General features: G+C 38.4%; 1 protein-coding gene across 11 annotated transcripts in view; it reads right to left on the bottom strand.

Moving 5' to 3' along the window:
• rbms3 (RNA binding motif, single stranded interacting protein) overlaps positions 1 to 23,457 on the bottom strand; it is a 354,207-nt gene that overhangs the window by 75,118 nt on the left and 255,632 nt on the right. The gene's annotated exons all lie outside the window — the stretch shown is intronic.

Here is a 23,457-nt window from a genome sequence, read left to right as displayed (position 1 = left end):
TCACACCTGCAAAGAAATTCCAGTAAATTACTGTAGAGGTCACAGAATCCTTACAGCAGTCAGCAGTGTCATGCTTATTTCAGCGTTTCTGAAGAACACATCAAGTTCAAATCTACCCAGCTCTTACCTACGTATTTCCTCTGTCTAGAGTGCATGATATCTTTGGCTGTCGAACAAAAAAAAACCATGGAATCTGATTTGTACAAACATAACGCAGTCTTTCACACATCAGCCACTATTTCTGTGCAGCCCAACATGTTAGGGCAGTGTAACCGTGAGCCAGCTCTCAGGTTATCTGTGCAGTGTCAAAAAAGACACAAGTCATCAGTGATTTATAGTTTTTGGCACATACCTTACATGTAATACCGCAGCCTGCTTTTAGACTTGTGTAATGAATTGTTTAGATACTGCTGAACAGGAATTGGTGCTATGTGTGTTCGATACAGTAACTCTAACTACTGAGGAGGCACTGGGTCAGCCATCTGAACCCGTTAGATCTTGGAAACTGAGCAAGGCAGGGTCCTGTCAGAATTAGGATGGGGGACCATAAGATTGCGGCTAGTGGTGGATCCATAGAAGGATTTCCAAAAAAGTAGTGTCCCCCGATAATGTCCTGGGACACTGTGCTGCATGAGAGCAGCTATCCTTTGGTTACGTTAACTGAGGTCCTCACTGGTTGCAGATGAAAGATCCAGTGCTACTGTTGGTAAAAGTAACACGTTAACTCCAGTGTCTTGGCTAGATTTGCCTCTTGGCCTGTGCAAACTGGCCTATTTAAAGCTCTCCCTTTAGTTTTTTAGTTCTCTGCCTGATCTGCTGTGTGGAGAGTTTGCTGGTGCACAATGGCTGCCACATATCACCCAGGTGCTAGGTAAAGTGGGTCCCGTCCTGTACTGTTTGTAAAGCTCATTTGGGATGAAAACAACAGCACTGCAAAGAATTGTCAATATGTTATTGTTATGAAGGGTTTAGCTTTTTATTTATCATTGGTGAATGCAGCAACCCCATTAGATTAAGTGGCTGGATACACAGCAGGACGAAGAACACAGTTTGACAAGGAAACTGAGGTGCTTTACAAAAGTGACAAATAAAAAGAATCGTCCTTGTAAAACCTTGAAGCTCATCAGGTCACCCATGGCCTTATTACTTTGTGCTGCAGTCTGCATTGTATTCACTCTTGTATGATAAAAATAAGTATAGGTTTTAGTATAGCTCAATATTGGGGTTTAGTAAATGTAAAGAAAGGCATTTAGCCCATGAAGTGAGCAGGGTGTGGTCGTGAATATATTGATGAAGCAAACAGACATCCTGGAAGTCTGTCCTTGAGCTGTCCTAATACTAATCTGTATTTAAATACAAATACAAGAATATTTTAGGGTATCGTTTACCACTTTCTTCCACAGTTTCAAACACAGTATTGGTGTGAGGGATAGTTAGTGCTATACTGTACATGTTACGAAGGAAGACATAAACGGTCTTTTATGACGTCTCCTCTCATTAGGAACTTTACAACCACTAGACTAAGTGGACCGAAGATATTATGGAGGTGGGCCCATGCGTGCTGAGCATGAAAATAAATGCTATTATTTGGATGGTACTGCTTCTCTAAGCTCCTTATAGCTGTATAATTGGTATCTGTACTGCACTAAGGATTGAAACTCATTAAAAGGCATTTCTTCACACAGCACTGCAGTGAATAATGAATCTTTAAGCCAGCAGAACTGCCCACTCTTGCTGTTTCACAGGTAATTAAATTTAAAATATACGAATACTGCCATGGAACATTTTCATATCTATTTATTTGACAAATCCTCTTCTCCTAGAGTTGAAAAAAGCGATCTAGTGCATCACTTTACTGAAACAGTCAAGACGACAGTTACTATTGGTTTTTGATTTGTATGCAAAGCGGCTGAAAATTCATCTGATTTCTCTGATGCACTGGAGCAGTGAGGTCTCATGGGCACCTGTCACTACAGAATGTGTAAGGAAAAATATTTCTGTAGCAACATGATTTAACTTCTTTGCCTGAATTGAAAAGTGCAGGCACCGCAAGTCGATTAGAAGATGCATCTTTATGTTCATCTTCTCAAGGGCAGGGTAGGAGCCCCGATTATAAAAGAGGGCATTGTTTGTATTTTTTTTCTGTAGATGAATAAAGAAAGTACATTAAAAAAACAACAGACAGATGTTTTCCTTTTTACTTTCAAATGATGCATTACTATCACATATCTAGTCCACTACACACAACCTTCAATTCACTATAAAATTAATTCCATTATCATTGGTAATGAAAGGTTCCTCTTGCAAATTCTTTATAAATGTGTCAATGTTTAATATAGTCTGTAAGTGGCATAAATCAGGACTGCTGGATATACAGTACAGTTTGGACTAAAAGAAGCACAACATTTTAAAAAAGGATACTGGTTTATATGGGGAAAAAAATCATTACAGACCATACAGAAAAAGTTGAATTAAGGATACCTAAGGATTTGTTCATTATATTTTGAAGTGTAAAGGAGAGACATAAAGTAATAATCTTTCTCTGCTCTCATTTCATTGTACGTTATAAAGCCTGAAAATATCAGTTTTGAAATTAAAAGGCTGGAAGGAAAGATTTTAAATTAGTACAGCAGAACAAGTAGTGATAGTCAAGGCATTTTCTCATTGAGATTTAATTTCTTTAACACAAACTTTCTACACAGAGTGAAAAAAGTGAATCAATAATTGAAAAATTAGCATGAAAGCCTGTAGATTCTTTTCAAATTGACCAATGACAAAAAGGTTAATTGAAGCCTTAGGGAAACTTATTACTTAATGATGAGAATTAATAAACTCTGTTTCCAAAAGGAAATAGTCTTTAGCTCGTTTTTTTTACCTACAGTAGGTGATTTTAAAAATGAATGATGGCCATCATCAAAGAAATTCTGAGCCTGCTTAAATGACTTAATTCTACACATCACTCATGTATTGCAAACTCATTGTCTATGAAACAAAAAACATTAATTTCTTAAAGTCTTGTTTGGAATGAGGTGACAATTTCCAAGCAAGAAATTCAGGAGTGGTCATAAGTATTTTCATGAACTAATTCATATTTGTACATGAAAACCTCTTTGAAGAATTCTAAGAAAATATATATCAAACCAGATAACACAGATAGTTGGGCTGTGCTGTTAATTGTAATGCAAAGTAGTACACAAAGGGTCATTTGGGTTACCGGACTTTGCTCACTACATCAATGGGCTTTTTTTTATTAATTAAAAAGAAAAGAACCTCTCATACAATACTGTAGTTTTTTTACATGGCTTTTTAAAACTGATTTTTTTTTAAGAAAGTCCAAATACAATCAGATGTTATATGCAACAAGGACAGCCCACAATATCCAAATATTGTTAATCTTTAAGGAAATAGAATTTGGAAGTTTAAGACATATCTTACTGTACATCTTAGGGATTCTTGTTTGAGCAAGTTGAATAGCCAAACGAGGTACAGTACAGTACATACAATACATGAGTGCTCTGTAAAAGCAACATCAAAGAAAAGCAAACCACTTTGAGAGTAAGCTTATATTTTTAAGACAGAATTAAAGCAAACGCAAATCTTGAAGCAAAGTGTCACCCGTGGAAAGACCCACAACGACTGATTCGTCTCCTAGCCCCGAGTAAAGAGAGCCGAGCTCAGAGATCGATGAGTTAATGCTGCACAGGTTACAATTAAGACGCAGAAAATCCCCGACTGACAAGTCTGTTGATTTGATTGCCGCCGTGACTCTCTGAGAGAGTTGGAAAGTGAGGTGCAGGGAGGGCGATGGGACTGAGAGAATAGCGAGGGGGGGATTGCACCATGGTTACGGTAACCTCCCAGCTCTAACGTCTCCGGTTTAACGTGTCAGGAGTCAGGGAATTATAAAACAAAAGTAGCATAAAGAACCGTCAATCAGCAGAGCCTTTGATGTGCTCCTTGCTCCAGAGGCTTTATGTTTTCTGAATGGAAAGATCAATCACCACCACTCTAAAGCTTTGTTGTCAAACATATCCCAAATACTTCCCCCGTGCTGTAGATCACTCTAATCAAAATGTTAATATTGTGCTGGATGGGGAGAATGTGATAAATGAATGGGATTAACTGAACACATTGTGTACTTAATGATTTTTTGTACTTTTCATTTTAACCCTTTTTTGCCTTGCGTTATACGGTGTAGAACCTACAGTATTCTTGTAAAGTGACTGCATTGATACAAGTTGCAAAATATTGCCCCAAATAAACTTCTTACTGCGAATATTAGCAACAAACCAATCATTAGGTCTAATGGTATACTGTAAGTTCATTTTTTATTTATGGTTTATCATTCCATTTTGAAAATCTAAAGCCTTGAAGCAGATCAAGTTTTGTGGATCCTGTGTTCAGAAAAAGAAGAAACAATTTCAAGAGGTGTAGTAAGAACCTATGAGAGCTGACCAAGCTCTCAATTTCCTTTAAATATAACCAATAGGGGATCTCTTTTATGGCCTGACCCATTACCTGATAAAATAATACTGAGGGTAAAGTGTCAAGCGTACGGTCAAGTTTAAATTTTAAATGTAACAAATCACTAGAAATGCCACCTGGTTTTCAGATAAAATCTGGTACAGCAAATTACACTCGCTACATTGATCTGTGTTGGCAGTAAGAAAAAAAACAAAAAGAAAAATGGAAAAGTCACGATTGCACAAGTATTCAAACTCTTGGCAGCAGAAAACCTGAACTAATTTAGGAGCACACATTTACTTTAATGACACACAATAAAATATACTGTATTATGCAGTAAGATATTTCAGAAGAAATTCACCTACAGTATACGCGCTAGGTTGCTCAGCCACAGTGAACGCCAAGCAAAGATTCAACCACTCAGACCAAAGGGCTTTCAGAACAACTTGGGGATCAAGTTCTGTAAAGCCACAGTGAAGGAGAGGGGTATAAAAACATTGCAGAGACCCTTAATATCTATTTTAACATGGTGAAGCAGATCAATGAGGAATGGAAGACACCCAGACAGTGTGTAGATCAGGCTGTCCTTTCAAACTGAGCAGCTGAGGAAGGAGGAATCTGGAGAGGGAGGCCACTGTGAAGCCGGTGGTGACTCTGAAAGAGCTGCAACATTCAGCGACTGAGATGGAAGGAACTCTGCATGAGTTTGCAGTGTCCTGTTCACTTCACAAAGGGGGCTTAAGAAGGACTGAAAATATTCATAACTGAATATGTTTCTGTTCTTCTCCTCAGCAGGGAGTGGGACACTTGTCAAGACTAATGGAGATGGAGCAATATCCTGGCCAATCTTAGAGGAAAACCTGCAGCAAAAAACTCACCTTTCAGTGGGATACTGATCCAAAGCACAGGGCCAAAGCTACACTGGAGTGGACCAAGAATAAGAGGAAGTGAATGTCCTTCAGCGGCCCAGTCAAAGTCCTGAACCGAGTCCTGTCGAGGAAAGACTTCCTCTTAAGAGTGCGTACGAGAGAACTGGAGCAAATTCAACAAGACTGGGCAACAGCTGCACCAAGCCCATGGTCAAAGCTGCTCGAGACTGACTTATAACTTCTGACAAAGGCGCCTCCACCAAAAATTGAGTTCATGGGTATGAGCATGAATATATATATTCGTTCTTTTTCATGAGCTTTTGTTGACATTTCACTTAACTTGCCCTTCAAAGTCTTCAGTTTGAGCATTCAGATTCTGACTAAAATGTTATTTTAAAAAAATGTACTGTATATGCACTGTCCAGCACAGGAAGGGCCTGAATACTTTTGCAAGAGTCTGTATATTTAATGTACAGTATGCTTAACGCAGTCTGTAATATAACTATTCAAAAATGTAATTTTACTATTTAATATATCTTAAATTGGGATGTATGAAAGCCAACAAGACACAAGTTGACAACATACATTAGGCAAATGTATAGTCTATTTGTAACCAAACTGTAAATGCTGATAAGCAGAACATACAGTAGGGCAACAATATCCTCTTTTATTATGATGGAAGACATCTGAGGGACCCAAGAGTATCACAACACAAACCATTGTTGACACATGATACTTCATTTTCGTCTCAAGAAAGGGGGATGTTTTACTCTTTTAATATTAATAATAATAATAATAATAATAATAATAATAATAATAATAATAATAATAATAATGTATCCCGAAAAGCATTTATTATTGTGCACCAAAACAAGCACAAGTGTATTTTACAGTGCCGTAAATAAGAAAAAAAAATAGCAAGATTTGAAAAAAAACCCACTATACTAGAAAAACACAATAAGAAGACACAAATTTGAGCAGATGTGATTCTTAGGATGTTTAGCAATACACTAGATGTGGTATACACTAAGATGATTTTATGGCGGTAGTTAGCTTTTGTTTTGCCCCTGAAGATAATATTTAGATAAATTCAGATAACGAAATTAAAGAAAGGAGCAGCTCACACGGTTTTGAAAATGTTGACTTTCTTTTGGCAGAGTCCATCTGCACATCATCCTGTGTCGTCCTCTCTATCCAGTATCATTACGAACAGCTTGTGAGAACACACTACTGGTCCACAGGCAGTGCAGCCAAGCCTCGCGATTGTTTTATTTACCCTAATTAAAAGAGGAAATGAATGCAAACTCGTTCCAACAGCAAGCCAATCCTGAGCCAAGAACCATTTCTAGGAGAATCCGAAAGTGCCCATCTGTAAATGGCCAAATCTGACATGAAATATTAAAAAGCCGGTTTTATCTTATTACAAACCCTGCAGCATTAAAAGCAGAATGGTGGAAATGTACTGTAATTGTGTCGAAATGTACTCCTGCCAAGTCTTGCTAGGTTTTTAAAGATATTATATAATTGAACCATGGTTTTACTTTATTCTACTGGGAAACAGAAACATAAGAGCTTAAAACCATTCCAAACAAGAGAAGGCCACCCAGCCCCTATAGTGCCTCCTCTCATGACAGTAGGGCAATGACTGGGTAGCTTACTTCTGTTCTCCCACAAACATTTACATAAAGAAGTGCCTCCTGTTCAAGATTTTAAATGTGCTTCTACAGGTATGTTGTTTCCACCTGTGTTCACCGGTTTGTGTGTTACTGTTTTTTTTCAGAAGCCCACATTGGCTTGACTTGGTCAATACCTTTGAGGATTTTGACTTTTATTTCTTTTTCTGCCTTTTCATTATTTCCTATTTTTAATTTTCCCCTTTACTACTCTCATTATTCCAGCCTTTTATCGAATATTTATTTTTTTCCAGATTTGGCTGAAGTGCGCCAGTGGCTCTTCGCATTTCCCAGTCAACTGAGTAAAGAGGGTCGCTTATTTCAGGTCAGAATTCTTCTCGCACGGAAGGAAACATTCTTAAAGGGATGAGACCATTCTATAAGTAGTTTAGGGCACTTACAGTACAGTATATCCATTGTAAAACTGATCTCGAACCGTGCATGCTATTTAATAACCCCCAAAATACATTGTAAAACAAACACTTTCTCGGTTCTGTTTCAGTGTTTGTGCTTTCAAGTATTTCGTTATGGTTCTTGCGATCAACTCACTTTCTTGAACTTACTGGATTTTGGGCAGATTAAGTTCTTGGCAGGTAGAAACAAAGCCGTTTCACAGTGTGTGCCACGGAAAGTGAGAGAGTGAAATATGCCACCCCTGCCAATCCCTTCACCTGCTGTGCTAGCTAATCCCATAATGAACTCGCAGTAATTAGGGGTACTATGACAATAAAAGCCCCAATGTGTCAGAGGAAGCACTATTGTGTGTGTCTTTCCGCAGATAAATCACCAGAAATGCTCTGTGTGTCAACAGACATCCATAGACACCTGGACTCTCATGGCTTAAAGAGCAGTTAAGAGTTTCATTAAGCAAAAGTTATCTCTTTAAAATTAATAACAGGCTTTGAATGCAGTTCATTAAGCTCGAGTAAAAAACAGCAGCAAGCGTGTAGAAAAGAAATACTTATGGTATATTGTCATTTTAAATGGCCATTAATCTTGATATTGAAACGTGAAAACTATGGATCTGTAACAGTTTCATCATCACCACTGATTGTACTTAATATACAGTTCTGCAAGAAAATATGGAATGTTACAAAGCTAAACAATTATCAAACTGTTAGATCTCATACACGAGTGAGTATTAAAATACTTACGTGCCAAACAGATTTCTAAAGTATGTTTAATTCAAAAGAGCCTTCTGTCATTGCAGTTCATGTACATGTCTTTAAAGCTGTCCGGAGACTACAGCAGTCTTTGTGCCAAACAAAAACATGTCTAAATACTCTGTAATTTACCATTCATTAACATGGACTGGTAGCAATTATTTCTGCACTATGCACCACTACATTTCCTGCTAATGTTTTTTATTTTTTTATTTTACTCATACAGCACAATAGTGTAACTTCTGAGCTGATGCAAAAGCTAAGATCAAGCTGATTATGAAATGGCCCCGGCCTTTGAGCTTTGTAGTTATTTATTTGATACTGAACAAGTGAAAGAGTAACTTTAAAATCTCGAATATTACAGGAGTTTATTTTTGCCACTGTCCGACTAATAAACATAAGAAAGGTTCCAAATGAGAGGACCTTCAAGCCCATTCGGCAGCTTGATCCAAGGACCTCATCCAGCCATTTCTTGAAGAAAGCCAGGGTCTTGGCTTCAACAATAAGGCTGGGTAGCTTGTTCCATATTTCCACAACGCTTTATGTAAGGTACTGCCTCCTGTCCTGACTGGAGGATTTCACCCAGCAGTGTCCTGAAAGAAGCCACGGTATCAGCTTCAACAACATGGCTGGGTAGCTTGTTGTTCCACACTCCCACAGTCCACTGGGTAAAAAAAGTGCCTCCTTTTCTGTGGTTTTCACCACACCTCCACCTGTGCCCCCTGGTCCTTCTCTGTTCATGGTGAAGCAGGCTGCTGGGTTGAGCTTGCCAGCTCTTTTGAGCATGCTGAATGCCTGTATCAGGTCCCTTCATGGTCTTCTCTGTTGAAGACTTAAAAGCGTCACTTCCTTCAGCCTGCGTGTGTACAGTGGATCATTCTCTAACAGCTTTCTGCAGATATTCAGATGAAGATCAGTATTCGCTACAAAGCCTAAAACCAGAGTGCTGAGACGGACAGGACTGGTTAAGGGCAGGAGTGAGCAGCATGTGGAAATCCTCTGAAGTTCAGAAGAGACACGGCACAGGTCAGGATATTGGAGGAAGCGCAACCTAATTAAAAGCTGTGATGGAAGCAAAAATCGGGCAAATGTCTTTATGTAAGCACTGTATCACCTCCAGACCTTTCTGTTTCAGAAAGTTTTCACTTCTGTGTTTGTGGCTGGAGGTAAGACATTGGTCTAATTTAATGTCTCATGGGTGAACACCTTCCCCGCCTACTATTGATTCCTGGATGTTGCTCAGGCTAGAGTTTCATCAAAGCCAAAGAGCGGCTTATCGATTATCCCTGCAGGTTTAAGGGCTGGTACTTGTACTGCAGGAAAGTACAAGAATCCCTAAAGCAGGCAGATATTTTTGAATCCTGTTTTAGCATAAACTGTATAAAATATACGCAGAGAGGAAGAGAGAGAGGGTGCACCACAATGAGCAACTACAGTTGTTCTTGTTAAAAGAAAGCTAAAGCTGCAGGTTAGTGAACTGTGGTGATCTTAGAAATGCTATTACTTTTTACTTCTCAGTGTTCTCTTACCAGAGCCATTCCCATCCACATGAGCATTTTAAGCAAAACAAAGTGGTTTCATTACGGTACAAATATCTCCTAGTCACATCAGCACATGAGGAGAAGGACATGCCTTGCAGGGAGACGGCTTGCCATCGACTTTACTAATTAAAGGCAGGGCAGCAGTCTGCCCCGCTACTTTCTCCCTAAGCAGATGTCACAGGGAGAATGCAAAAGTTGTGAGAGATACATTATCAGCTACTTCTTAATTGCTTTAGTGGAGGCATTAATGGACAGACCTTCCTCAGAGAGATGTGATGTGGACTTTGTGATCACAGGACTATGAAGACATTTTTTGACACATGTTTAAGCTATAAGCACCTTCTGATATAAAAATACTTAAATATTTGTATATACTGTACAATGTGCCTCCCGAGCTAATTTTATCACCTAATGTACTGTAGCATCAAATGATCAATTTTGGGGACTAACTGTAGTGCCAAAAAGTACTACAGTCTTCAACACCTAAAGAACTGAACAGGTTTCAGTCAGGCGGTCCTGTGATTATTCAGGAATCACTAACCATTTATGTGCAGTAATGAGTGTTACACAGTATAGGTTTCAGAAACGCGATCTCTGCACTCTGGAAATGATACATGAAAGAGAGAAAACAGTGTTGATTAACATTTTCCAAGTTATTAATTTCCCTCGTGATTCATCCTTAACAACTTATTTGCATTGTGCTGCTATCAGCATTTGATTTATGATCAACTCTATATGACAGACACTTTGGTAAGGCAAAGATGAGATACATTTGTTTCTCTCTGTTATTATTTTGTTTTTCTCTGGAAAAGGAATTTTATGTTTCTGAGTCTTAGACTGGAAACCAGACAATTTATTCCACAACAGACAATAGGTGTGATGAAAATGGCACTTATGGTTGATGAGCTCACCACCCTCAAAACAATAGTTAGGGATCTAAGATTTTCATACTTTATTTGTAGATTTGTTGTTTCAAAGACAACTGGATTTTCTATGTCATGATATTACGGATTTTAGAAAACAGTTAAAGCTACAGTATACTGTATAGTATGCAAAGACAAAAGAGGATGAAAAGATTTATATTATCGGAAGATGAAAAGAAGACGAATACACTAATCTAATAGAGCTCATTTAACACAGTAAGGTATCTGTAAAATTGTTTTTTTATTCTGAACCACTGTAGTAACTGTGGACAATAACCAGTCATAGTGGGAGATTTCGATAAGGCAAGCTGATGGCACACATTGTTTTTGTTATGGTTCATCAATAAACTACTAAAGCACTTCACTTATTTCATCACAGATGGAGGACATATGATGTAGAAAACACAGTTTGTGTTTAACTGTGACAAAATCGACTAGACAGATGTCATCGGTTTCTAGAAAGACCTTTAACTTCAGAGTGTGTTCAATCACAGGCATTCTGTACAGCAAGAACGATGGTCCTTTGTAGTTCCTGAATTATTCCATTTGCACCTGGAATTTGTTTCAATGCCATTATCAGTAAAATAACTGTTTGCAATTATTTCCAAGCCATCTGGGAAAAGGGGCCTCAAGAGACATGCAATGAAGACACATGGTGCAAATTAAAAGAAAAATATTGAATTTCAAAGCATAAAACTGGACCGCATCTTCTGCTTTTCAAGTATAAGCCAGTTCTGACAGTATTGAAAACTTTTCATAAATGTTTTTTTTTTCTGGTTAATGCTGATGATGTAATTAAATCTTGTAATCTTTTGAATAATCACTTTAAGATTCCTACTGCTATGTGAAAATACTTGACATGACAGAGAGCCTCCAAAGACATAAATTAAAAGGTTTGGAAACATCAGTTTATTTAAAAAAGAGCAAGATGAATCAAGATGGCTTTTTCTTGTATGTTACCTTTTCTTTTGTTGTTTATTCGTTATTACATTGTTACTGTACTTTTGACTAGTCGTTCCAAAACGTAAGGCATTAATTCCACAATTAACAGGTCTTAATTAAACAGATCTTTGAGACAAAATAATTCTGAAGATTCGAAATTTGACAGGGGAGACTTTGACTGTTTTCATTGTTTTCATTCCATTGAAAACTAAATTCAAAATGATGGCTGATTCAGTATTTCTCTATATGATATACAATGCACTCAAGGTTATGAACATATGAACTGCTGTGTAGCTGAACTCTGCGTTTCTATACAAAAGTTCGATGTTTGCTGTTCCTATTGATGGCCAATTCACTCATGAAGGAGAGATATTGATTGCAGCTGAGGTTTATTCTTTGCCTAATGAAAGTATTCACCCCCTTCCAATGAGATCCCATTTTGTTGATCTACGCACGTGTTGTAAGAGACTATTTTCAATCAAAACTTTAGTACTCAAACTGAACATTTTTACAGGTGAAATAAGTTATATGTCAGTACAAACTGCAAAGAAAAATCAAAAGCTATCATTTTTCTTGAGTTTTGACTGTTGACAAGAATGCATCCCTTTTTGTTATGACAAACCTGAATTAGCCCAGGTACACTTAAAATTGCACATTACAAGTCACACTATAAGATGAATGGAACTCTGTCTGTGTGCAAAAATAGCGTGTCACCTGATTTAAGGATAAACACACCTGTCTCTGGAAGGCCCCTCTGTCACGTCTTAAATTTAAAAAAAAAGATTCAACCTCAAAGATCAAGGGGCTTTCAAAACAACTCAGGGATAAAGAAAGGCACAGATCAGGAGAAAGATATATATATAAAAAAAATCAAAGATACTGAGTATCCCTTTGAGCACAGTGAAGATCATCATTAAGAAGTGAAAAGTGTAACATACCACCCAGACAAGTGTGTAAGGTCAGGCTTTCCCAAAGTGAATAGCCCGGCATAGAGGAAACTGCTCAGGAATGCTGCTGTGAGGCCATCGGCTTTGAAGAAGCAACAGAGTTCAATGACAGTGAGGGAGACAACAATAGCCCCCTCACTCCACAAAGCTGGCTTTTCTGAGTGGCAAGAAGGAAGCCATTACTCAAGCAAACCCAGCTCAAACCCTTCACGAAGTCTGCAACAAAGGTTTTAAGAGACACTACTAACATGTGGCCAAGGGTTTTGCGGTCAGATGAGCCAAACATTTTGGTCTAACTGCAAAGCGTTACATCTGGTGCATGCAAACCCAACACAGTGCTTTACCCCCTCACTAAGTCTAATTTCAAGCATGGTGGTGGCAGGAATAAGCTATGAGGATGCTCCTCAACCGCAGCGACGGAGAAGATTATCAAGATTATCAAGACTGACGGGAAATCAATGGAGGGAAGTTCTGTTCAAGTAAGTTTTAGAGGAAATCCTGCTTCAGTCCATTAAAAGAACTAAAATGGAAAAAAGCAGGACAGTGACTCAAAGCACAAGGGCACGTCATCAGAGCATTACGGGCGTCATCTGCAGGGAAAGGGAAGCTTGTCAGAATTGAGGAAAATAGGACGGAGAAAGATATACAGTAGGCAAACCTCTGAGAAAAACCTGGTTCAGTCTCCTGAAGACTTAAACCTACTAAAAAAGGCTAAACGAGACGAAAGTGAGTATCAGTGAGCGACCCAGTCAAATTCCTGACTTGAATCCAATAAAAAGTTTGTGTCAGGAATTGAAAATTGCCCATCAACAATCCCCATGAACAGGTACAATTTACTCCAACCTGGTGTGCAAAACTGGTGTGGTCTTTTCCCAAAAAGACTTATACAGTAACTATAATTATTGTCAAAAGGTGCTTTTATAATCTACTGTATCAACTCACGGAAATGCATCCTATTTTTCCTTAACAGTTTTTGCTGGCTTTTAAGGTCTTTCACCCATGGAAGTATACAGTTTGAGGATTCAACATTTGATTAAAAATGTTCCTTATAAACATTATACATTCCAGGTACACTATATAACTTTTGCTTTATAAACTGGCATTTGATTCCTTTTGTTAATGTTAAGTGCAAGAATACCCAAATCTGTTATGATATTAAGATATCTAAATAACATCTAGAGAGTATACAACCTGGCAATAGTGTAGTTATAGAGTTATAGGCCTGCTTAAAATTTTGCTTAATTGAAAATTACATCATAGAGTAAGTCACAAAATAATTTCAATTAAATAGAGCTCATAATCTTTCTGTATGGTGCCAGCAAAAAAAGTAAGCCCTCATCTAAAACTGACACATAAATTGTTATTCTTTGTCTTTTATGACTGCTATTACTGTCATGGTCAGTACTGTATCTACTGCTGCCTTAGTACTACTAAGAAAATAAATATGATGGCAAATTGTAGATTTTATATTTATACTATTTTAATACTTACAGAGAGATATGTTGCATTTTTATTGAAAATAAACCTAAAGTGCCCAGGAGATCTCTAGAAATATAGAGTCGGTGTTCTCTCTGTGGTTCAGAGCGTGGCTGGGCTCTGCTCTGGCAGCTCCCTGGCAAACCTGCAATGGCCAGGCTGTAAAAGTAATGACGACCAGTCTGCCAGTCCCTGGGTGGAACAGTGTACAATTACATGACATCACTGGGCCGCTCTCAAATGAGGCATTGTCTGTTATCTCAGCCAGAGGTGTTTCCATTCCTTACTTCCTTACAGAGAAAGCCTCGGCACTCCGCTGACCGCCACTTTATGGGACACCTCCAGCTCAGAAACAGAGCCTAACCCCTACCGTGTGAACTACCCATCAGTTTTCAAATCTGCCTGTCTGCATGCCATTTCCCTGAGTAGGGTTTTTGCCGGTATGAATGTGCAGCAATTCAGGTCATACGAGACATTTGGTGTCCAACAGTTACAGTACTCCCTGCTATGCAGACCAACCACAAAACCAGATCCCCCTTTGCTATAATTAGAGTAATTGGAATCAGATGAGGAAGGTTTAATTGGAGAGGAATGCAGACAATGCTACAGGGCTTTTCCTTAGAGTATCAGCTATACTGTATGTACACACAAGACGCAGTGGAGTGCACACAAATCTTACACACACACATATTTCTAGACTGTACAGCACATTTACAGATGAACAAGAATGCACACACTGTTTACTATAAAAGCACAATATTTCCTGTCATCTTCATTCATTCTCCCTGGTTTTTACATGAGCTTATAAGAGGCAACATCTTTCTGTAATAGTGAAACAAGCCTTGTACCTTCACTGCTAAGATGAAATTTCACCATAATGGAATTTATTAGATTGTCACAACATTTCCGTGCTTCTGCAAACATATTGAGGAACGTCCTCTTCATTAATATAAAAAAGTAGTTTAGAAGTTTGATATTATGTGCTCCTTACAGAAAAACAAAACAAAACAGGGCTTTGCCTAAATACTTTCAGAAGAGACGGTTAATTGCTTGAAAGGAAACCTTTTATACTTTTAAAGACTTACTTTGTAAGTAGATATGTTACAGTTATAATTGCAACAATTAGTTACAAAAATCCCATTCATAAGGAGCATTCTCTTTGCATGTAATTTGAGTAATGCTGGTAATGTTGAACACCATGTTCTCTAAAGGTCTGTGAAAGAAAGGCCAGTAGGACAATTAACACTTCCCTGCAAAGAAACAGGCCATGCTCTATATCTCTTCTGCATGAGAGAGATAACCAATTTAACTTCATGTTGAACATCAAACAATTATGTGCCTTGCAGTCACAGCCCAATAAGTATCTGGCGGGTTTGTTTGACATTGCCCTCCAATTTCAGCATGGGCTCTGTAATCACATTAGTTCTGCAGCACACTGGATGAGCCACCGACTAATACTCTGCCAATTTCCTCTGTTCACTTGAAGTGAGAGGTATTGTGAGGATGCAAGAATATCAGGTCAGCAAAAACTGAAATACAAAAAAAAAAAACTCCCACAGCAGTAGTCTGCTCTGTAAGTCTACATGGTATCAAAAATAATGAGGTTTTGAGCTTTTATTTTCATATTCTCAACCAAAGTAAAAAAAAAAAGTCAAGTGGTTTGATGTTTAATTGTTATGATATCTATAGCAATGGGATATCTATTAACAGGTCATTAGTCTAGACTTCATTCTAAATTATTCATAATGCCTGAGTACTACAGTATACTGTATGTAGTTTGTAAAACACTGGTTATAGTTATTTTTTTCCTGGCTGATGCCCAAAGTAGCTTGTCAAAGTTACTAACGTATGTGATTTCAGTTCTTGATGATATCTTAAAATTTGGCAAAAACAAAAAAAAAACACTTCCAAAGTTGACACAGTTTGTGATTCAAAACAATACGCATGTAAATGTCCTACAAACCGTCAGATTCATGCTTCAGTGGTACTGAGACATTTATCAGTATTGTACAACTTTGGAGTTCAAGTGATCTGTTCGTCTACAGGGGAAAGTCTGCTGACACTTCTGAATGTGGTTATGTTTTCTCCTTCCTACTGAACATTTTAAGATATCCATACAATAAAATAACTGGGCATAACATATTATTCACGAAAATGGTTCTAAAAGGATGATCAATGTGGGTATGCTAATATTCCAGATGTTGTAAGGTTCCAGAAGCCTCACGGCTGCCTGAATGTATGAACCGGCTTCCAAAAAATGAAAAACCCATAATTTCTTCTTAGTAATGAACTCGTGCTGAGATGAACTCACCACAATCAATATATGACACATGCACGGCGAGCTGCTACTTGCCTTGATTAGTAGAAGCCTGGTCATAGAAGTGCCTTGCATTTTGAATCTGCTTGCAAGAATATGCTTCTGTTATTGTTATTGTTGTGCTCTCCAACACAGAGGCCTCAGCACGGCCAATGGCGACAAGTTACAAATCACACTCGCCGTTAACACCGAGGATCCTAGAGCTGGACAATCAGTTTGAACTAACAACTGCAAAGGCATTGGTTCACTGTCTTGGGTATCCCCAGAAAATGACACACGCTGAAGTAGTGTGCCTTCTATCTGTTGAGGAGGTAACACTGATTAATTTAAGCAGAAACATCACCAAAGTTGTTGTTCAGTTAGAAATTTACAGATCGCCTAGAAATGTAATTACAGTTAATGTGGGAAATGTAATAAGTCACTTACACTTAGTGTGCAGCTCTGCATATGATCGAAATATACATTAGAACTCTGCGGTTTTCAAAGGTAATAAAATAAATGTCACATCTTCTTTAACCAAGTTAGTTATTTAAAAATGCTGTTTTAATAAAAACATCATATACTGACTATGGCTTATATATCTCAGTACAGATTTTTTTTTGCATTTGTAGACATTATAGATACAGTGCAGTATATAGATAGAAGGATGTAAGGCATCCATAATTACCAGCTTCAAGATGAAGAGATATATGTATTTATTACAAAAGGTGACAGCCGCGAACATGTAGTTGAAGAGCCTTGAAAGAACCAGAATATCTTAAACTTAAAATGCAACATCAACTCCCACTCCTGGGAGATTATGGCCCCTAGTTGAACCAGATGGAGCAACAATATCTGGGAAGAAGCCCAGCATTTTGAGACCCAAAGATGTCAGAACGAGGAAGCATAGCATAGAAGAGGGCTCCCTATGACCGGATTAAGAAGTACTCAACCTAATACCTCCTGAGACAGCTCGGTCCGCCTGCCAGAGAGCGTGTAGATCCCATATTGGCCTTATCAGTCAACTTCAGGCTCATGGCAAACAATTCTAACTGCATTCTTAAATACAAGAGTGTTGTAAATGAGTAAAGGACTTCATACTAATTGGTCCTTTGGCATTGGTCTGTTAAAATTTGATACATCAGCGAGCCGGATTTACTTTTTATTTAAAAAAAAACGTCTACAAAATTGTACAGCATATATTTAAGATTAGGAACAGGTTAAGGAAAGGAGAGACAATGCCTGGACACCTGAATACCTGAAGAAGGTTCCACAGCCAAAACATTCTCTTTCCTTTTCCTTACAGCATGGAATAAACCTTTACCCGTTCCTTTGCAGGCAACGCATGCTGACGCAGCTCCCTATTGAACTATACTGTATTTACGATGATTTTTAAAGGGCTAATATTTAGTGTGAGGGATTTTTAAGCTCAGAACTGTCTCCCCTCTGGCTCACCTGCTCACTGAAGAAGGCAAACTGAGAGTAAGGGACAGAGCTTCGGCTCAGTCTGATGTTGGGGATATTCTGTATGCTGGATATGACAAAACAGGCTGGGTACAAGGTGTCTCTCTCCACGATCAATGAATTAACTATAAACAAACCAACTGGATGGATGAGAAGAATGCCCTGAGGCTTGATTCTGATGTTGTCAAAGTTAGCCTTGCTAGATCTCTTTACTGCTGTAAAAGATTCTTTTACTTTGCTTTATAGTATCATATTCTAAGGGCCAGTGGAGGATGCTTAAAGTACCAGAGCATTACTTCCAGGACAAAATCTCACCTTAACTCTCTCATGATTCATTTTCTTCCGAAGCTTGTTTATGTGCCACAAAGCTTGCCCTGCTTACACCACCACGTATCACCATCGGTAAAAGGAAACCACCGCCGCAGAGCCCTTAGATTCAAGAGCGGTCAGGAAAGTCTCGTTCCCTCACAGGGTCTAGATATGCTTCAGGGCAGAGGTACAGTACAATCCCAATCCCTCTTGAAGGATAAGCCAATAGCCTTGCTCCTTCATCCATCAATACGGCATTGACGGCCTGCCTTTGAGTTCCTTATATTTAAATTTTAGACGATCGAATGTGTATGAATCTGCAGAAAGAGGACAGAGAATTCTGCAAGAATGATTGTAAGGAGGTGTTTGATCTTCTAAGGATTAAGGTTGTCACATAATCAACACATTTTTATTATTTAACATTTTTAAGAAATTGAACTTCATACAATATGCTATACACTGTTGTGCTTGTAAGCTTTTAAAATATTACAATTTTTCACGTTGTTCTACATGTAAATACTTAAAAAACCTGATGTAGATCTGGTAAAGAGCCAAGCCTAGAAGTATATTCAGTTCGTGTCTCAAATATCTGTGCATGCTGTATTCGTTCTTTATAAGGGCCTTTTCTTCAAAGGAATGCATTATGTGCAAATTGATAATCAGTTTCGTTATTGTGCTTTGAGAACTCATGGAATGCAAAATGGTGTTCTGCACAGGAAAAAGCAAAGTCTTTTCAATCAATCAACTTCAGAATCTGTAAACACTGCACGTTTCTCATTTGTATTTAGCAAAATCTAATTTAAAAAACTTGCCCTTGTGTGCTAGAAGAAACATGACCCCTATTCAAAATCACCCCCAAAATGACAAATTGGTTTTAATATCTCCCCAGAGGTCTAATACACCCTCTGACAGCTATCTTATATTTGAGGCACAGCTGAAAATACGTTGGTGGCTGCTGTCGTGTACATACTGCGTACTGTACATTGCTGTGGAAGTCTGAGACCTTACTAGAATCATAGAGCAGAACCAAACTCTGTAATAGAGGCCGACAGTGATGTTTGCGTGACTATATTGAGTTCCATCACATGCAGAGGATCCCATCACCCTTATGCCAGTCACAGCCATTTGAAGTCAGTTTAGCTGCCTAATTGGCACCATTAGACACCACAGATCATGTCAGTCTATCCCCAGCCAGACCCTCCTACTCTCTCCTCATAAGTTCCAGCTCTTCCTACAAGGACAAACAGAAATCACCCACATGATTTGCAGAAATGTGCAAATCCGTTGGGATCATGTACTGTATGCTCTCTCCTGCGAGCAGGCCTTCAAAAGCAAGGGTTAAAGACCATCCCCTGGGTTGAGTTCACAGTTGGAAAAGGCGATGAAATGCCTCAGGATCTTGTAAAAGGTTGTTATTTATCTTTTGCAAGAACGATGAACTCAATTTGTGCCTAAATCAGCGATAATGCTGCTTAAAATAAGACAATATGCAAGCCACCTGCCAAAGTGATTGAATGCTCGGGTTTTTGCTCAAGACCTTTAGAACATCCGTATGCTATGTATATTTGGCAAACATTTAACATTCCGTAATAAATTTTGGCTAAGACTTCTTTTCTCCTCTCTTTATCAGCCTCGGATGATAAATTCCCTGTAAAACAAGGGACATCAAAGCAGAATTGTTCCTGATAGAGCCAGGCAGAAGCAGGCATTAGAAGTTGGACAGGAGGATATTTATTTATGATAAGTTATTGCCCGCGTCTGACAGACCTAATCATTGTGAGATATAGTGATAATTCACAGCAAAGTTAATGCAGAATACAGCAAGCCAGTATTCCCTCTGGCCAATCTAATAATGAAACGGAGTGTCATGCCTTTAACCGCAATAGCAAAGCTCCCTTGCTTATGATTGCTGAGTGTGAGTTGAAAACCAGGGTTACCACTTGGGGCAGTTTTTTTTTGTAATTTATTCAGATATTTCATAAAAGGTTATGAAATAACCTAGGCAGTAATAAAAATAGGCAGTTTTATATATTTCAGTGAAAACACATTTCTTGTTACATGACAAAAGCTAACAGAATATAACATGGTCAGGTCACAGAAATACTGGAACTAACATGCAACTTTATCAAAACAAGCTGTAATAAAGTCACATCGTTATTCATAAAGTTAGTCACAATAATGAGTGTGTACTGTATGTAGTGTATCAGCAACAGAGGTGATAGGGCACAGGCAATGAAGCAGTTCAACCTGTTGAATGTAAGGTATGGTGAAGATCAAGAAATAAAAACAGAGAAAGGAACCAATATTCCCTGCTTATCAGAGAACAACACCTTTGTATCACAGGTATGCAGGAGGCTGGATTAAGCCTTCATACAGTTGTTCATTTTATGGGGGAATTCGTAGTGATCATTTGGAAATTGGAAAGACCTTACAGCCAGCATAATCCACTCAGGGCAGGCCACCATAGACTCAGACCCATGACACCTCTCCAAGACCGATGCAGTGGATCGAGTGTGACGTTCTGGAGTCTGTAGCTTCTCCACTCCACCTGTGGTTATTAGCAGACTGACTGCTAATGAAGCAACACTGATCAAGTCCCAGAACCTCACCTTCTGCCCTTTCTGTGGATGTGTCCTGAAGTGACAACAACTTTCTTGCAAGAAAGGAGTGTGACGGTTACGCTGCGGACACCATGCTCATCAGACTTGAACGCCACTGAACATTGATGGGTTGAGTTGGGATGACACGTGGCATCTAGGGCTCGGAGACCAGTGAACAGGCACAATGTTGTCCAGATGCTAAGAGACAGAGCCTTACAAGACAACATCTGCAACCCGCTGCACAGCATGTCTCAGAAGTGGAGCTTGTATTATTTTTAATAGTGACAACACACACAACCAGCACTTGACTTTTATTCCTACTGATGGTAATTGATAATCAGCACAATGAATGTACCTGTGTCATGTCTGTTACCAATCTCACATGTACCTCCTACAAAAAAGATGCTCCTTCATCTTTTTCCTGATATTAACTTTGTGAACTCATCAAAGTTAAAAGGGGCAATCTTCTTTTGATGCTCAGTATATAATACTGGACAATCAAGAGCATAAGATTCACCAAGCAAGACCTCCTTTGAACACAGATGTGTCAATCTGAAGCATCATAACAAGTTACAAAGACGAGCATCTGTTTCACCGCAGAGGTGTTTATTAAACTTTGAGATGTTTAAATTACACTGTTGCTCCAGATTATTAAATATTTCTCACCTGACCTGAACTGAATCCCATTCCAGAACTGTGAATAGATTACTAAACCAATATTAAACTATTCCACCCATTACCCCAAGAAGACATTTACTTCAGTATTGCTAAATACTGGGTCGCTGCTCCAAAAATACTTTAACTACACATAACAATTTAAAAAATCTGTTTTTATGGACCATTCAGGTGAAAGAACTGTAATATTTTAAGGCACATATGTATACTGTATGTATTCTGTGATCCCAGTCAGGATAAGCCTGACTACATTCTCAGATTTGTTTACATCCCATTGGGGGACTTCTAAAGGAAATATCCCATCACAAAATTTGATGAGAAAAACAACTGCAGACCTAGGACAAGATGAAATAAGAACATGTTACATCCGTAAAGAAACTTCAAATAGACTTTTTGCCAGAGTCCAAAACCACTTTGTAAAATAGTAATTTCCTCCTGTCCTGATTGCATTAAAGCTACGGTATGTTTTACAGCATCGGTTTTGTCCTAATGATTTACTCTTGTTTCATACAGTATAAGCTTACTAGAATAAGATTCTTGGTTGCTGTATCTTCTTGGACTCTTGCATTCTCTGAAAACACAATTCAAAGTATGAACTGCAGAGTATTTGATTTCCATCGCTATATATGGGTATGATGATTCTGGCAAGCTGAAAATAGCAGCATTTTACTACATCTCAAAAATACACTGAGGTCTATCAAAGCTGTCAATACGTCTAGGCAACACTGTGTGGGCTCTAAATTTAAACTATGACTACAGTCCATCTTTAAGCACTTACTGACCTATTAGAAAAACAGTTATGAGGGGGCAGGGAGTAGCTAAGTGAATGAATCCAACATCCAGCACTAATTATAGGCTCTCCAGGGACACGGCCAAGAAGTGGGATAATTTGGGATGAGTAAAATTGCCTTCTGATCTAGAAATCAATAACTAACCAGGTATAAATCTCACTGGCAGCAGACATCATTTTGCAGCACAATAGAACTGAAACATTATTTTTAAGCTGCTATGTCAAAGCAGGGGAATCTGGAGAATATCCCCTTTAAGACACACTAATGCACCAGGCAGCTGTTTACTCTCATTTATTTACATTTCATTAAATCCAGGCTTGACGAAGTATGTAAGTTTCATCCAAGTGAATCTGGGCCTTTCATTACACTGTATGCAACATAGTGTGGCTAAAATACCGCATTTAGCCCGGTTAGCTGAATTTAATATGCAATGGGATTTTTTATACAAGTCAGGCTACACAAATGACTCTAACAAACCAACCACTGGACATACAGTAGTCTGACTGAATTTACAGTATTTTTGCGAAAGCATTGTCCATCCATTCTCTGTGGTCACCATCCCTGTACTTAAAGACATTGTCACCATCATAAATAATTAACAAAATCAACAAATATAAGTTATGTTTAGTTGTTTTTCCCCACTTCTGCACTAATGCACTTCTGCACAAAATTTTCCATGCCGTGGAACTTTGTTTTGCAATATGCAAACACATTACTTCCAAAATGTACATCTGTACCATGACTAGCCAAGCCAAAAACATGTAAACATCACAGCAAAGAAGTGGATGTACTGTATTATACATGGGAGCTAGTGACATATGAAACTCAAATCACACTGTATACAAATACACACTGCACGTCACAAGAGATAAGAGGTTTTAGTTTCGTTATCAAACGTTTCATCAGAATATTCAAGCAATGGAAAATAATACATTTTTTAAGAGGAATGCATCTTGAACTGTGTGCTTTAATCCAGACATGGTGTTTGCGTTGCCCTTGTGGATTGGGTTGATGGTGTACATACTACTAATTAGCTGGAGATCCATCTGCATCCATCAAAGCTCAGGAAAAGTCTTTAAAGGGGAACTGGCATACTGGCATAGTAAAAGGGGTGGAGAAACTCTGTTCAAATATAAAAAAAGAACATTTTAAAATTATTTTTATCTCCTTCTAAGGAAAGTATCACCAGCCTACTTTTCAAACTGTGGTTCTGATCTAAGAATGCCCATTAACTGGTTCTTCCTCTTTGTCAAAGATATACCATAATAGAAGTCACAGATGGCCTGGACGGTTTTTAAAGACAACATTTATGGAAAATACAGGG

Source organism: Lepisosteus oculatus, chromosome 10 (assembly GCF_040954835.1).
Source record: "Lepisosteus oculatus isolate fLepOcu1 chromosome 10, fLepOcu1.hap2, whole genome shotgun sequence".
In the NCBI taxonomy this organism is placed as follows: domain Eukaryota; kingdom Metazoa; phylum Chordata; class Actinopteri; order Semionotiformes; family Lepisosteidae; genus Lepisosteus; species Lepisosteus oculatus.
This window is presented reverse-complemented; position numbering and strand designations above follow the sequence as displayed.